The sequence below is a fragment of a genome, unplaced genomic scaffold (assembly GCF_019419815.1).
Source record: "Pyrus x bretschneideri cultivar Hongxiangsu unplaced genomic scaffold, Pyrus_bretschneideri_v1 Contig113, whole genome shotgun sequence".
In the NCBI taxonomy this organism is placed as follows: domain Eukaryota; kingdom Viridiplantae; phylum Streptophyta; class Magnoliopsida; order Rosales; family Rosaceae; genus Pyrus; species Pyrus x bretschneideri.
The window spans coordinates 482167-495412 of record NW_025999406.1 but is presented as its reverse complement, the minus strand read 5'-3'; the positions used below and the strand labels follow the sequence as shown (position 1 = coordinate 495412).

Below are 13246 nucleotides of genomic sequence, written 5' to 3'. Positions count from 1 at the left end.
CATAATTGTGTTAAGTAAATCCATGGCAGGAGTATCATGCAGTTCATAGTTACAAATGTCTTGTCAATGCTTATGATTTTCATAAAACTTAATAATCTTTTATATGTATCTCTATCATGCAGTTCATATAGGGAACTTGATAAAAATAATTTGATTACGTCGTTGAGTCCAATTCAATGAAATTAGGAAAATCTGAGAGTTAATTTGTGCAGTTCACAATTAATTTGGGGCATTGTCATTCATGGTTTATAGGAATAATAACTAGAAATCGATTTAAATGCTTATGTGTCATGTGTGGAGAAGGACCCTCTAGCTAGCCTTTCACCCCTTTAATTCACCCAAATTTCTTACCAACTTTAGTTTGTTTCTGCAATCTATTTAGTTTTAAAACAACCGCCATTGAGTATTTTGAGTCTTTTTAGTTTAATTTTCGTCCAAACTTCTTTCTAGTGCTTGTTTTGAGTCAATTTAACTTAGTTTTGTGTTATTTGAGTCAATTTAGCTTGTTTTGAGTTGTTTGAAGCTAGTTTTCTGTTTTTGAGTCTAATTAGTGTAGATTAGCATCCCTTATAATCCTCGGCCTAGAACGATCCCTACTTTCACATACTACAACTATCAACAAGAGGGTTTAATTTGTGTGCTATGTTATATCGCATCAAGTAAGGATGGCTAAAATCTATGTGGGTAGTGATTTTTAACATGTCATGTTTCATTGGAAATCCCTGAGGCAATTGTTGGAAGGTTTAGGTTTTGTTTTGTTTTGTTTTCTTTGTTTTACTCAGGGAGTAGCAAAAGCTAAGTGTGGGGGAATTTGATAGGAGCATATTTATGCGACTTCGTTATCTTATTTCTTTGCATTTACTTAGTTAATTTCCATTTATTATAGTGATTTAGTTTATTTTTGTATTATTGTAGGCTCAATTGGTGAAGATGACAATAAATGGCCAAAAGGAGCAATTTGGAGCAGTTTTGGACTTAGATTGGATAACATGTGTATGGAGCATAATGGATGGACGTTTTTGGTGACAAATAATGCTAAAAATGTCTACAAATATAGAAGAATTAAATTAAGGCTTGGAAGACAAGGAATCAGCTGAAAACAAGGAGATCTTATCCAACCTTATCCTATCTTATCCAATCTTATCTTATCTTATCCCATATTATCCAAACATTATCCTATTTGATCCAACATTTTCTAAACTTATCTCCAGCTACAAAAGGAGTCCTTATCCTATTCTAAATCCTTCCCATCTGAATTTAGGAGTTCTTATCATGTTTTAACAATGTATATCTAATTCTAGAAGTCCTGAAATCATGCAAACAATTTAATTCCTTTTCTCCTAGAATTGTGTCGTGCCCTATCCTTGTCCTCCAAGGATTGGTGTTGTGTGTCTACCCTATAAATGTACACCCTTGCCATAGAACTCAGGGGGGAGTTTTAGAGAGAAAAATATAAAGAAATAAACAGAAGTGTGTCGCAGCTTGCAAGGAAAGAGAGCTTGGAGCCGTGCCTGCCATCCAAGGCCTTTGGATTGCTGGAGCGTTTCTAAGTGTATTCTGTCTTTAGTTTTTAGTTCAATATTTGTTTTAATTTGGTTTTCAGTTATGATAGACATGTGGAACTAATTTCATTTTAGCTAGAGATGAATTCAAAGCCATGAACATATGTGTGAAATGAATTAATTACATCCAGTTACTGTTTCATAAATCGTGAATGCAATTTACTTATCTATTTGATTGATAACTTATTCTTGTATGTTGATTAAGGAGGCCTACTTAGTTTGTATGCATGAATTTGATGCTAAAATATAAGGGAATTTCTCCAAATAGTTATGAACTTATATTTATAAGTAGTGGAAATCACTAGTCATGATTGTGTTAAGTAAATTCCTGGCAGGAGTATCATGCTTTACTTAGTTACAAATGCCATGTCAATGCTTATGATTTTCATAGAACTTAATGATCTTTGATATGTATCTCTATCATGCAGTTCATATAGGGAACTTGATTAGAATAATTTGATTGCGCACTGAGTCCAATTCAATGAATTTAGGAAAATCTGATGGTTAATTTGTGCAGTTCACGGTTAACTTGGGGCATTGTCATTCATGGTTTATAGGAATAATAACTGGAAATCGATTTGTGTTGCATATGTGTCATGTGTGGAGAAGAATCCTCTAACTAGCCTTTTACCCCTTTCATTCACCCCAATTTAGTATCAATTAATTTGTTTTCTGCAAGTTACTTAGTTTTAGGTTTAAATTTCGTCAAACCTGTCCCCCGTTAGTATTTTGAGTCAAGTTGAGTCTAGAATTCGTCCAAATCACCATTTAGTTCCTGTTTTGAGTCAATTTGTTTGTTTTACGTTGTTTTGAGTCAGTCTGGTCAATTTTGAGTTATTAGAGTCTAGTTTTGTGTTTTTAAGTCTAATTTGTGTTGATTAGCATCCCTTCTAATCCCCGGCCTAGAACGATCCCTACTTACGTATACTACAATTGTCTAAAAAGGGTTTAATTTGTATGTTAGTTTCTACCACATCAGTAAGCCTAGGACTAGGGGCTGTGCTGGCGAAATTCTTTCTAACAATCAAGTTAGTGAATAGTTTTAGACTCGAGCAGTGGGAAGAGAATTCAAGTGTTTAGCTTGTGTTACCAAAGATAAACCCTAGACGGGTGTACTTATACCATAGGGAGAGAGACATTTTTTGGATAAAATCCTTGTTCTAAGCAGGGAGAATCCTAGAGGGTATCTAGAGGTAGATATTGCATCCTCTTAGGAGTTATAATTACTTGCGGGCACATGCCAATTCCTAAACTGTAACAACTTTAAAACTTTAAAAGATCTGATTGTGTTCATATCCGGATCAGATCACATGTCTTGTAAAACAAGCATGGTCATCTAGTTGAGTCGCCAAGACTCCACCTATTCCCTTGGAATAAGGTGATGGTGGCACCGCTATCCCATCTGATCCAACTCCGCCTGGAGCTTGTGAGTCAATCACTAGACTTTTGAGGTAACTGTAGCCTTACTCAGGCCGTAGAAAATCATGGTCCCAGATTCTTATAAGTGTATTAATGTCTTTTTAATGAAGGAAGAAACTAATTAAATATAATAGCATAAATAAAAAGCTACTATTTTTTTTAGTGACAATGAGGAATCAATTAAATTAATATTTTTTATAAAGCCATGAATTTTAAATTCCTAGATTCTAAGAAATGAATTGTTAGCTAGCTTGAGTGGACAAATCTATATATATAAAGTGAGAGCCCTAAAATAGTGTAGTTTTCCAAAATACCAAAATTGTCCCTTTGTTTCTTTCACAATCAAAACCCCAAAAATTCAAAAAAGAAGGACAAAGTGGTAAAAAAACCATAACTGGAAGAGAGAGCATCAAAGCGGAAGAGTTTTGCAGGATGAGGAATGAGAATTGCAAACGTGGGATTCAAACAACCCTCCACGTTCTACGAACTACCAACCAGATCAAAGCCGGCACCTTGATTTCAATTCCTATTCTTTCACATCCTTCCCCCTCACTCCCAACCCCATCTCCACTCCCTCTCTCGCTCTCTCTAAAATCTAAAATTAAATCATGGTGTGTTTCTGAATGCAGGGAAGAGGAATTCTCGAAATTTAGCTTTGCACAGGCAAAGTGTGGGCTTTGAGAGCGAGCCAAAACTATCTAGCGATTTGATGGAATCGGAGAAGGAATTTCTAGGGTTGAACCAGAGCTTGTACTCGACTATTGAGCCATACAGTTCCCGGTTTCTTAAGGTTTCGAATATCCACACAATCTATTAGGACTAGTCTGGAAATCCCCACGGCCATGTGAATTTTGATTCTTCTTCTTAATAAACAACTTAGTTTTTGCATTTTTTGTTCGAATTCAAAGTTTTTTATATACAAATTTGAAGCTTTTCTTCAAGCTTATTCACTATATAGTGTAATTCTTCAGTTATTAGAGATTCCGAAATTTTCAAATCCTCTCAAAGTAGTAGGGATTTGGAAATGAACTCTGCTAGAGAAGGCGGCTTGCATTGAAATTACCATAATAATAGTGTTGGGTTGGGAATTTTGTACTGGTTTTTTATTTAATATGTTTTGAATCTTATCCTGCAGCCTGTAGTTTTTCTTCATGGGGTTCAGGAGGAGGAACTTCACCAAGTATTCAAAGCAATCTAAGATTCTTCAATCCCGAGTTTTATCGATCATTCTGTTTGATCAGGTTGCTACTTCACCATTTATGATAAGTTATTAGATGCATTTTAGTTTGTCCTACGTTTGATAACTGAATTATTTCGTTATTGCTAAAGAGGTAAATTTTACGCCAAATTGCGATGCAAGGTATGGAACTCGATAGTTTGATGAGTCTGAATTATTTTTTTTATTTGCGTTGTTGCTACTTTTTTAATTATGCTTGACTATTTGTCAGCTTGATCGGGGATGTAATTATCAGAGAAATTACAAATCAAAGTATGATCGTTGTGAATGCCGTATGATTGCAACGGCCATATTTTATCGATTCAAGTGTAGATTAAACAAAGAAATAGATAAACAAATAAGAAAAAACCATGTTTATGTGTAAACCATGTGATTGTCATTGAAAAAACTATAGGTAACCCTCTAAAAATTAATAGACGAAGTCAATGGAATTGAGAGCTATGTAATCCAAGTCTCAGTTGCATATGTTATTGGTGCATTCAAGAGCTAGCTAATCGAGGAAGAAATTCACAGGTTGATATTAATAACTGATATAACAGAAATATAGTTAGAGGGGTATTATTGTAAGTAGGTTATATGGCTATATAAGGAATTGTATAGCTATCATTTCCTTAAGTTCATTTGTATACATTTTATCCATTCAATCAATACAATCTCTCTAGTTTTCTCTTTATTATCTTCCTCTTCCTCTGTACCAACTTTATCTTTTGCAATGTAGTTAACATGGTATCAGAGCCACCAGGTTGACACCATGGATTCTGGTGGTTTCTCTTCATGGTAGTTTACATTTTTTTTTTCCCTAGTTTAGTTTCTCTTATAATTTCCATTAGATTTTCGGTGTTTCCGTGATTGTTCTTAGGTTGATTTTTCTATGATTGTTGCAATTGTTGGGTTGATTGTTCTGGTTTGGAGATTTCTCCACCGACGCCTCCACCGCCTCCAAGAATTAAAGTTCATTGCCACTGTCCATCTTCTGGGTAAACATAATCCACAAACATCCTTTGATACCAATCTTCAGTTCTTGAGGAACTGGATCTATTGCCAAATCTTGAAATAATTCTCTCTTCTTGGAGAGTTCAAGGAGCGCATGTTGCTAAGTTCGAGCACCAACTGCTCTGCCGACGCCATGTTCGGGTCCTTGTTCGGCTGGGCTCCGGCAGCATTGGAGTTAGAACCGATCCGACCTCCAAACGGTGTGCTCACCTCCACAAACTAGCAGAGACTCTCCATTTCACAACAGGAAGTTGTCAAAGCTCTCAGCTTTTTGCAATTGCTTTCTCACAGTTCGCTCTCAGTTTTTTTTGTAAAGAGAGAGGAGAGAGAGAGGGATAGTGAAGAAGACAAGTAAGTCGCCATTGGAGACGACAAAGATGAAATCTTGAAGAATGGAAGTGGGTCAAGATTGAAGTTCTTATCAGGTTCTTGATTTCTGGTTTTCACAGTGCATATAACCTGTTTGATTAAATGTTTCAGTAAGAGAATGTTCACTATGTTGTTCATCTTTCTTGTGAATCTTCTATGGGATCAGTATTTGTGATATTTGGGGTATTTGGATTCAAGAATATTGGTCATTGCTGGATTGTGCAATGTGTATGGTGTCCAGTTCTTTCTCTCTCACTGATATGATGCAATTTTATTGGATTTGATTTTTCTGCAAATCTTGATATGTTTGGTGAAATGGGCGGTGACACATTGTTAGTAGAATGCTGGCCATTGACTTCATCATGAAACTTAGGTGGTGACTGAAGGCTAGTAGAACACTGGAATTTAGCGTCATCATGAAACTCATAAGGTGCAGTCTTTTTTTTTTTTTTTTTTATAGAATGCTGCATGTTGACTTCATCATAAAACTGGGGTGAAGGGTCAGAAGGTGGTCTAGGACTGGTAACTGCAGCATCGCTTGGTGTTCGTGCGAGTAGGATTGCTGGTGGTATCTTTAGGGTGTTCATTGTAGAATTACTCAACAAATTTTGCAGTATCCAATTCTTGTCTCTCTACTTCACTAATTTTCTGCAACTTTGTTAGGAGTTTTGTGCAGTAATTTTCCCTTATCTCAACCTATAATGTCGAGTCTAACCAGCTCAGTTGTTAGCATGAATCTACAGTAAGTCCGGTTATTTGATGAAATTAGAAGAAGTTGTTAACAGTAAATCCCACGAATGGTAATCCCGTGTTTTGAGTAGGTAAATCCCACAAAGGGTAATCCTACATAGATGTTGATTTTCAGTTGTTGAAATTGTGAAGGCCGATGCTATTGTTCAAAGGAGTTTTTTTTTTTTTTTTTTTTTTTTTGGTAAAATCCACAAAGGGCGATCCCGTGGTGCTATAGTTAAGGCCGATGCCACACTATAGTTAAGGCCGATGCCACACTATAGTTTGTTAATTTTCTATTTTTTGTAAATATTAAAGGCCCAAGCCAAGTTGAATGAGATTGTTGACGGTAAATCCCACGAAGGGTAAACCCGCAAGAAATTGTTATAATCGGCATGAGGGTGTGCTACAACTCCTTAAAGAAGGAAATTCTTTGTGAAGATCTTGTGAGAGGCAGAGGAATATTGGTTTTTTGGATGGAGAGATTGCATCTGCATAATGTTTGTTTAAAAGGATGATACAGGGTTCTGTTTGGCACCATATGGTTATGTACATTTTTGTGGTTTAAAATGCCTTCAAGCTAGCTGTGCAAATTTCTATTTGGTTTGCGGTAGCTACAGAGTTGTAGAAATTAGTTTGAGCAGATGAAACTCTTTGGGAAAATTCGGTGATATGGTTCGAGTATTTGGCGTTGCAGTTGAAAAAGGGGTTAAACCAGATGAGAAGCTATGTGGGTGATTACTCTATGTCATATCGTTGTGTGAAGAAACTGGGGATGAAGACAAGGTGCTTTCTTGTTTGCAGCATGCTAATCCAAAAGTTAGTAACTCTAGTCAAAGTGCGACATATGCAATGGACATGCATTTGGATTTAGTAACTCTAGTCAAAGTGTCATTCTCCTTGGTAGATTTAGTTTCTTGGAGTGTCATTCTCCAAGTATTCAGTGAGTTCTTGGTTGCATTCAAGGGAAATTCAAGAAGCACGTCACCAGTTTGCAGCAAATCAGATGTTCCAAAAAGGGTCCAGTCACACAGTGCCTTAATGTCAACAACTCCAAACTATCATACACTGCTCCAAACTGCAAGAGACAGGGGTTGAAGCAGTGCAGACATCTTCGTTTCGTAGTTCCAGATCAGTCCCAAATACCTAACTAGCTCAAACTTCACTTGGATCCTCCAAGTTTAGTTTGAGGGGGGAGTAATAACTGATATAATAGAAATATAGTTAGAGGGGTATTATTGTAAGTAGGTTATATGGCTATATAAGGGGTTGTATAGCTATCATTTCCTTAAGTTCATTTGTATACATTTTATCCATTCAATCAATACAATCTCTCTAGTTTTCTCTTTATTATCTTCCTCTTCCTCTGTACCAACTTTATCTTTTGCAATGTAGTTAACAGATATAAGTTGTCTACAAAGCATCATAACCTGGGTAGAAGCACTTTGCTTTTCTCTACCCTCTTCCATACAATTAGGATTACAAGTTGTTTTAGATATTCAGTTACTTTTGAAGCCATTGTCAACCTTTTAGTTGCAAAGTTTAATTTATCAATTATCTACTATATGCATAGAATTTTAACTTTTTTCCTTTCAATTTTCGGTCAAATGTTGGTAGCATGATTATAATCCCTAAGCTAATTAACATATATATTTTGGCAGAGTATCTAACAGAAGTTTAATTTCAAGCAGTCATTTTTCTTGGACAGATTGTTGTGGAAAGAAACATTTGACAGAACAAATTAGTTCCTTACTTATATAAATGAATTGAGACGAAGAGGACTGCATCACGCAAAAACTGAATCATCTCAGTCTTTCAGGTCTCAAGTTTTTTCCTTTTTTTTCCTTCTCTTTTGTCTTCTTAGTGTTTGATTTCTTTTTCCTCCTTCGTCTTGCATTTTAATTTCAGATTATAGAAAATCTATTGTAGGGAGCGGATGGAAAGAAGCACGACCCATACTGCGAAACCTGGAGGAAGAGATAGGCAGAGCAGCATTTTGTTGCTTTGGATTCACAACTATGTACGCTCTTTCTGAGTACTTTTTATGTTGGTTTTTGTAAATTGATATATATATATATATATATATATATATATATGAATTCCATCTTTTGTATGTTTTATTTTATTTCAATTTTTTATGGAACTGTTACCAATTTCCTTATTGAAGAATAATTTGTACTAGATATTAGAATTCCAGGGTATATATGAATTGCTCACTGCATGAGAATCTTTTATTTTTCATAATTAATTTTGTTAATTCAATATTTTCATTTTAACATTCTAATTGGTTTTGGAGACTGCTTTTACAAAATTATGAGTTTATTTTGTCTAATAGCAAGACATTTCATTAGTAAAGAAGAGAGCCATTGGAGAGTGCTCATATAGGTTGCGATAAGGTAATTGCTTTAAGTTTACTGATATTTATCATTTGGGGTTTTTTTTTTTTTTTTTTTTTTTTTTTATGTTCTTGCAGATTTATGAATAAGGTTGGGTATGTGACATCCCGTCCCGGGATTTTTAAAACGTACGTGTGAACTTACAATTCTACCCCTAGTTTGTTTTCGTTATGTTTTTGGTTGCTTGTTGTGGTGTTGGCAGGTGCTGGGCCACACACACACACACACACAGTCTCTTTCCCTATCTCTCTCTCTCTCTCTCTCTCTCTCCCGTGCTCCCATTTCTTCTTCTTCCTTCGAACTCGTACGGACACACACACAACTTCACCAAATCATCACAGATCGAGGAAACTAAGGACACCTTCGAACTCGTGAAGCTCGTGCGAGTGCAACCATACCATTTTCAGGTGAGAAATCCTTCGTTTTCACGTCGATTCGAGGTGGTCCGATTTGAGTACTAGTCATGCAAACATTAATCTAGCACGTTTTTGGAATTTTGAAGCTCGTAGATGTCTTAGTGAGGTCCCAAGGAGCCTCGGAGTGCTTCGTTGGACGAATTTGGACGCCGGAATCGCCTGGTTCGAAGTTGGCCGGTTTTTGAGTTTGGAGACAGGTATGATCGCGTGGTTTTTAGCTTTTAAAAGTGGTATATCGTGATTCTACTAGTCCTAAGCTTCATTTTGGTTCAAGAATCGTGAAAAATGGTTGAGAAACGAGTGAGAAAACGAAGTTTGAAGTTTTTCCAGTTTTCCGGCGCCGGCGACGTTGCCGGAGGCTCGCCGGAGAAGGTGACGGAATATTCCGTCAAATCTGACGGAATATTCCTGACGCCGTTGATGGAATCCGTTAGAACTAACGGAATATTCCTCACGGCGTCAGTTGACGCCGTCAGTGTGCACCGCGCGTGCCTGCGCGTGGCCGGCGAGTGTGGCCGTGCCTTGGCCGGCGCGTGGGGGAGCGTGCGACGGAGGAAAATTTTTCTAAAAATATGGTTGTGATCCTGAGGTTGTGTAGAGCACGTTGGTATATTCATTTGTCCATTTTGAGCAATGTATGAGAAGTTATTACGAAAGTTAGGTTGTGTGCTTTAAAGTTAACGTTTTTATAGTTATTTCGCATATAGGTGACACGTATTCCGAGGACGAGCGTGCGCACTCGAGGCAGGGGGGCTACGACCCTTCCACTTACCAGTGAGTGGGCTTTTGTTTTCCGTATATACCTATATACATTTATTTTTCCAGAAATTGTTTAAAAAGGGTTAAGTGTTTTATGCCATGCACCATATTATTATCGTTTATGCATCATTGCATACATTAGTAGTGGTACACATATACATATGCATATTTGGTGTTGTGGACGCATAGGTAAGTGGTATTCATATTTACATTCAGTAGTGGTTTGAGATGCTTAGAGAGTCATAACCTGCACCCCCGGTGTTAGTGCTCCCACCTAGAGTAGGGCACAGTCCTTCACGTGATGTTCACCTCCCGCACCACACGCTCAACTTGGATCCAAGTTAGGTGCACAGTCCTGTCGTACAGACCACTTTAGGTGGTTCCGACTCGTAGGTGACCCGCGATTATTCGCACAGTCTTCACGTGATCGTAGCACTAGAGCGTATATATATATTACACCCAGGCCTGTCGTACAGACCACTTTAGGTGGTTCCGACTCGTGGGCAGGTTCAGTTATTGAGTTTGAGATTTGAGCTCTATATGCAGCCGTACAGGTCACGTTAGGTGACTCCGGCTGCCAGATTACATGTTATTGATTTGAGTTATACCTGAGCACTTGCATTTCATCTTGAGATTTCGACATGGCATATCTTGAGCATGATTGGCATACCCTTGAGCATGTTTGGCACATCTATATACATACGTATATATGTTATTTTCTGGGAAGTATACAGGTTTTACGACGAGGGGTTAGAAAGTATTTTACTAAATGGTTTTAGAAAAGATTTGTTTTTGCCCACTCACGCTTTTGTTTTGCACCCCTCCAGGTTCTAGTTGCTTAGCAAGTTCGGTGGTTTCCCAGAGGTTTCTCCCGGCTTTTCTGACAGACACTCACCAGCGTAGGGTCACCTTCGGGTGTACTTTTGTCGCAACTTTTCTTTTGGACTGCTGTAGTCTTGCTCTGAATTTGTATCCCACTCACGCTAGCACTTGTTTAGTACTTTGCATGCTAGTTTTAAATTATTTATACTTTTTACATTACTATCTTATTAGCTTCCGCACGTGCACATGGTTACGTCACCTTCGTGTGACGGCCAGCACGCCCTGATCTCGGTCGGGGTGTGTCAGGGTATTTCTTGCTAATGATTATATGATTGAAGCTGGTTTTAACTGATTCATTTTTCGCCCTTGATGTTGGGCAATTGATTTTGGGGTACAAAATATTGTTTTTTTTAAGTGATCGAATCAAATTTAAGGAATAATCATTTTTCTTCAATATCTATTAACGTGCTAATTACTTCTCTTTTTTCATTTTTTATTAACATTCTAACAAAGTTTTGCTTAGATATCTTCATAACAACATGCCTAGATTCATCATTAATGGGTGAATTTGACATCATGGCACGTATGCCCTAAATAGTTTAATTTTCAATTTTTGTATGTATATTTTGGCTTTAAAGTTTTTTTTTTTTTTTTTTCTTTTATAATTTAAGTTTCGGTTTTCATTTTCGTTAGCTTAATTTCTTTCGTTTTAGGGGCCGATTGTGAATGACACAAGCAGATACAATTTGGGTACAAACTCAAGTGCAAACAATAAAATTGGTCAAGTATATGTCTTACAATTGTGTTTTTAAGTAATTGCATTTATAGTTTTAATATTTGGTTTATTGGAACTTATTTAAATTGCTCTGTGCTTTATCTTCTTCTTCATTTGATAGCTTTATGAGTTCTTTATGCCTTCTTTTTACATTCTTATTTCGGAGAACTTTGTATATTTGGTTGTATTCTTAAAGGAATTTTTTTGCTTTACTCTTTGTACATATATATCATGGAACTAGAACAAAGTATGCCTACATGCGGTTTGGTTTCAGTGCATTTTACCCACCAAAATAAGAAAAGAGAATAAGTGGCATGGAGTTTGTTTTTCCTTATGTTGATGTAGGAGAAGTTGCTTCTTTTTTTTTTTGGGTGTTACTAGCTAGTGGAAATCAAACTATTTTTTTGAAGTGTCTACCGATAAGTTTTGATTGCACAAAGATAATGTTTTTGCCTCACCTATTATTTTGTAGTGTCATAAAACAATATGCTTATAGATGCATACTTCTATAAGTTATCAAGACAGAGAAATTTTCATTTTATTCTTGGTCTGCATTAAATGTAATACAAGTGTATATATGCACCATGATTTTTATTCTGTTTAGAAATATACTACTATTGTATACCTATTTACCATTTTATTATTGCATAAGAGTACAAAATATTGCAAAGTAACTTCTATTCAACGTTGTCCAACACAATAGTAAAATAAATTGTCTCTAAACATTGTATTTCTAAGTCTAATCCTAAGGTAAACCAAAAAAAAAAAAAAAAAAGTGCAAGAGCACGTGTAGAAAGATTAGATAATTTGGCGTGTATTTGTCACCAAAAAGAAAATATTTGCAATTCTTTCTCCTTTTGGTTCTTTTACGCTGGCATATTTCTTGCTTACATGGTTGTGCTTACTGCTTCTCAACAGAAGGTAAAAAAAACTCACGTTGAAGGCATATATTAAAAAGATGGGAGGAAAGATGGATGTTGGCCTCTCACAAATTCAAAATCAAAAACTTCGAAATGGCCCTCACATGCACAAAATATAAATAAGCAGTTAAGAAATAAGGAAAAAAAAAATAAAGCAACACATTTTCAAGGGCTGATAAAGAAATGCCTCTCGCACGCGCAATACATTAAAAATATATCTTCACAATTACAATGAAAAATAACTAACTCGAGACATCTTTGGCAATGAGATTCTATTTATTTTTAGTAATCAATTCATAATTAAAATAATATCTAAATTAACAAATCTTTGGGGCGCGTAATGCCAATGATGCAAAAATGCCTCTCTCATGTGCGTGAGCAAGTGCAGAGAGGTTAGTATTAAATAAAATGAAAAATGTTGAGTTGGCAATTAATCAAAGATTTTAATCAAATTTTATAAAGGAACATATGTTTAGTCTAAACAAGTTGCAAAAAAAAAAAATAACATAGGGGATTCTAATTACTCCCTTTTTTTAATCTAAATTTGGGTTTTCCTGTTCAACAAAATCTTCCTTCGTGGACGGCCGAGCTTGGTGCACTGCTAGCCCGTGCTTCTAGAATGGCTAGCAACTCCAAGGCTCTCACTGAATCAGTGCTTTGGTGAAACTTCAAAAACTCATTGATTGCTCGGTGATGGACATCTTGACCTGTAACCATCTTAACACAGTCGATGAATGTCTCAACGACATGGCCGCCGGAGGGTTGGTTAGTAATGAAAGTGTTAGCTATTTCTCAGCCCTACCTGAGAAGACCCGCTATTTCTTTGGAATTTTTAAGAAAGCACTTCAG

At 36.4% G+C, this 13246-nt stretch overlaps 1 long non-coding RNA gene across 1 annotated transcript; it reads left to right on the top strand.

The window, feature by feature from the left end:
- Nucleotides 1-3612: 3612 nt before the first annotated feature.
- LOC125473997 lies at nucleotides 3613-8378 on the top strand. Its single transcript, XR_007255760.1, has 4 exons — nucleotides 3613-3771; nucleotides 4117-4222; nucleotides 8018-8128; nucleotides 8225-8378. It is a non-coding gene; the product is annotated as an uncharacterized LOC125473997 (long non-coding RNA).
- Nucleotides 8379-13246: the final 4868 nt, after the last annotated feature.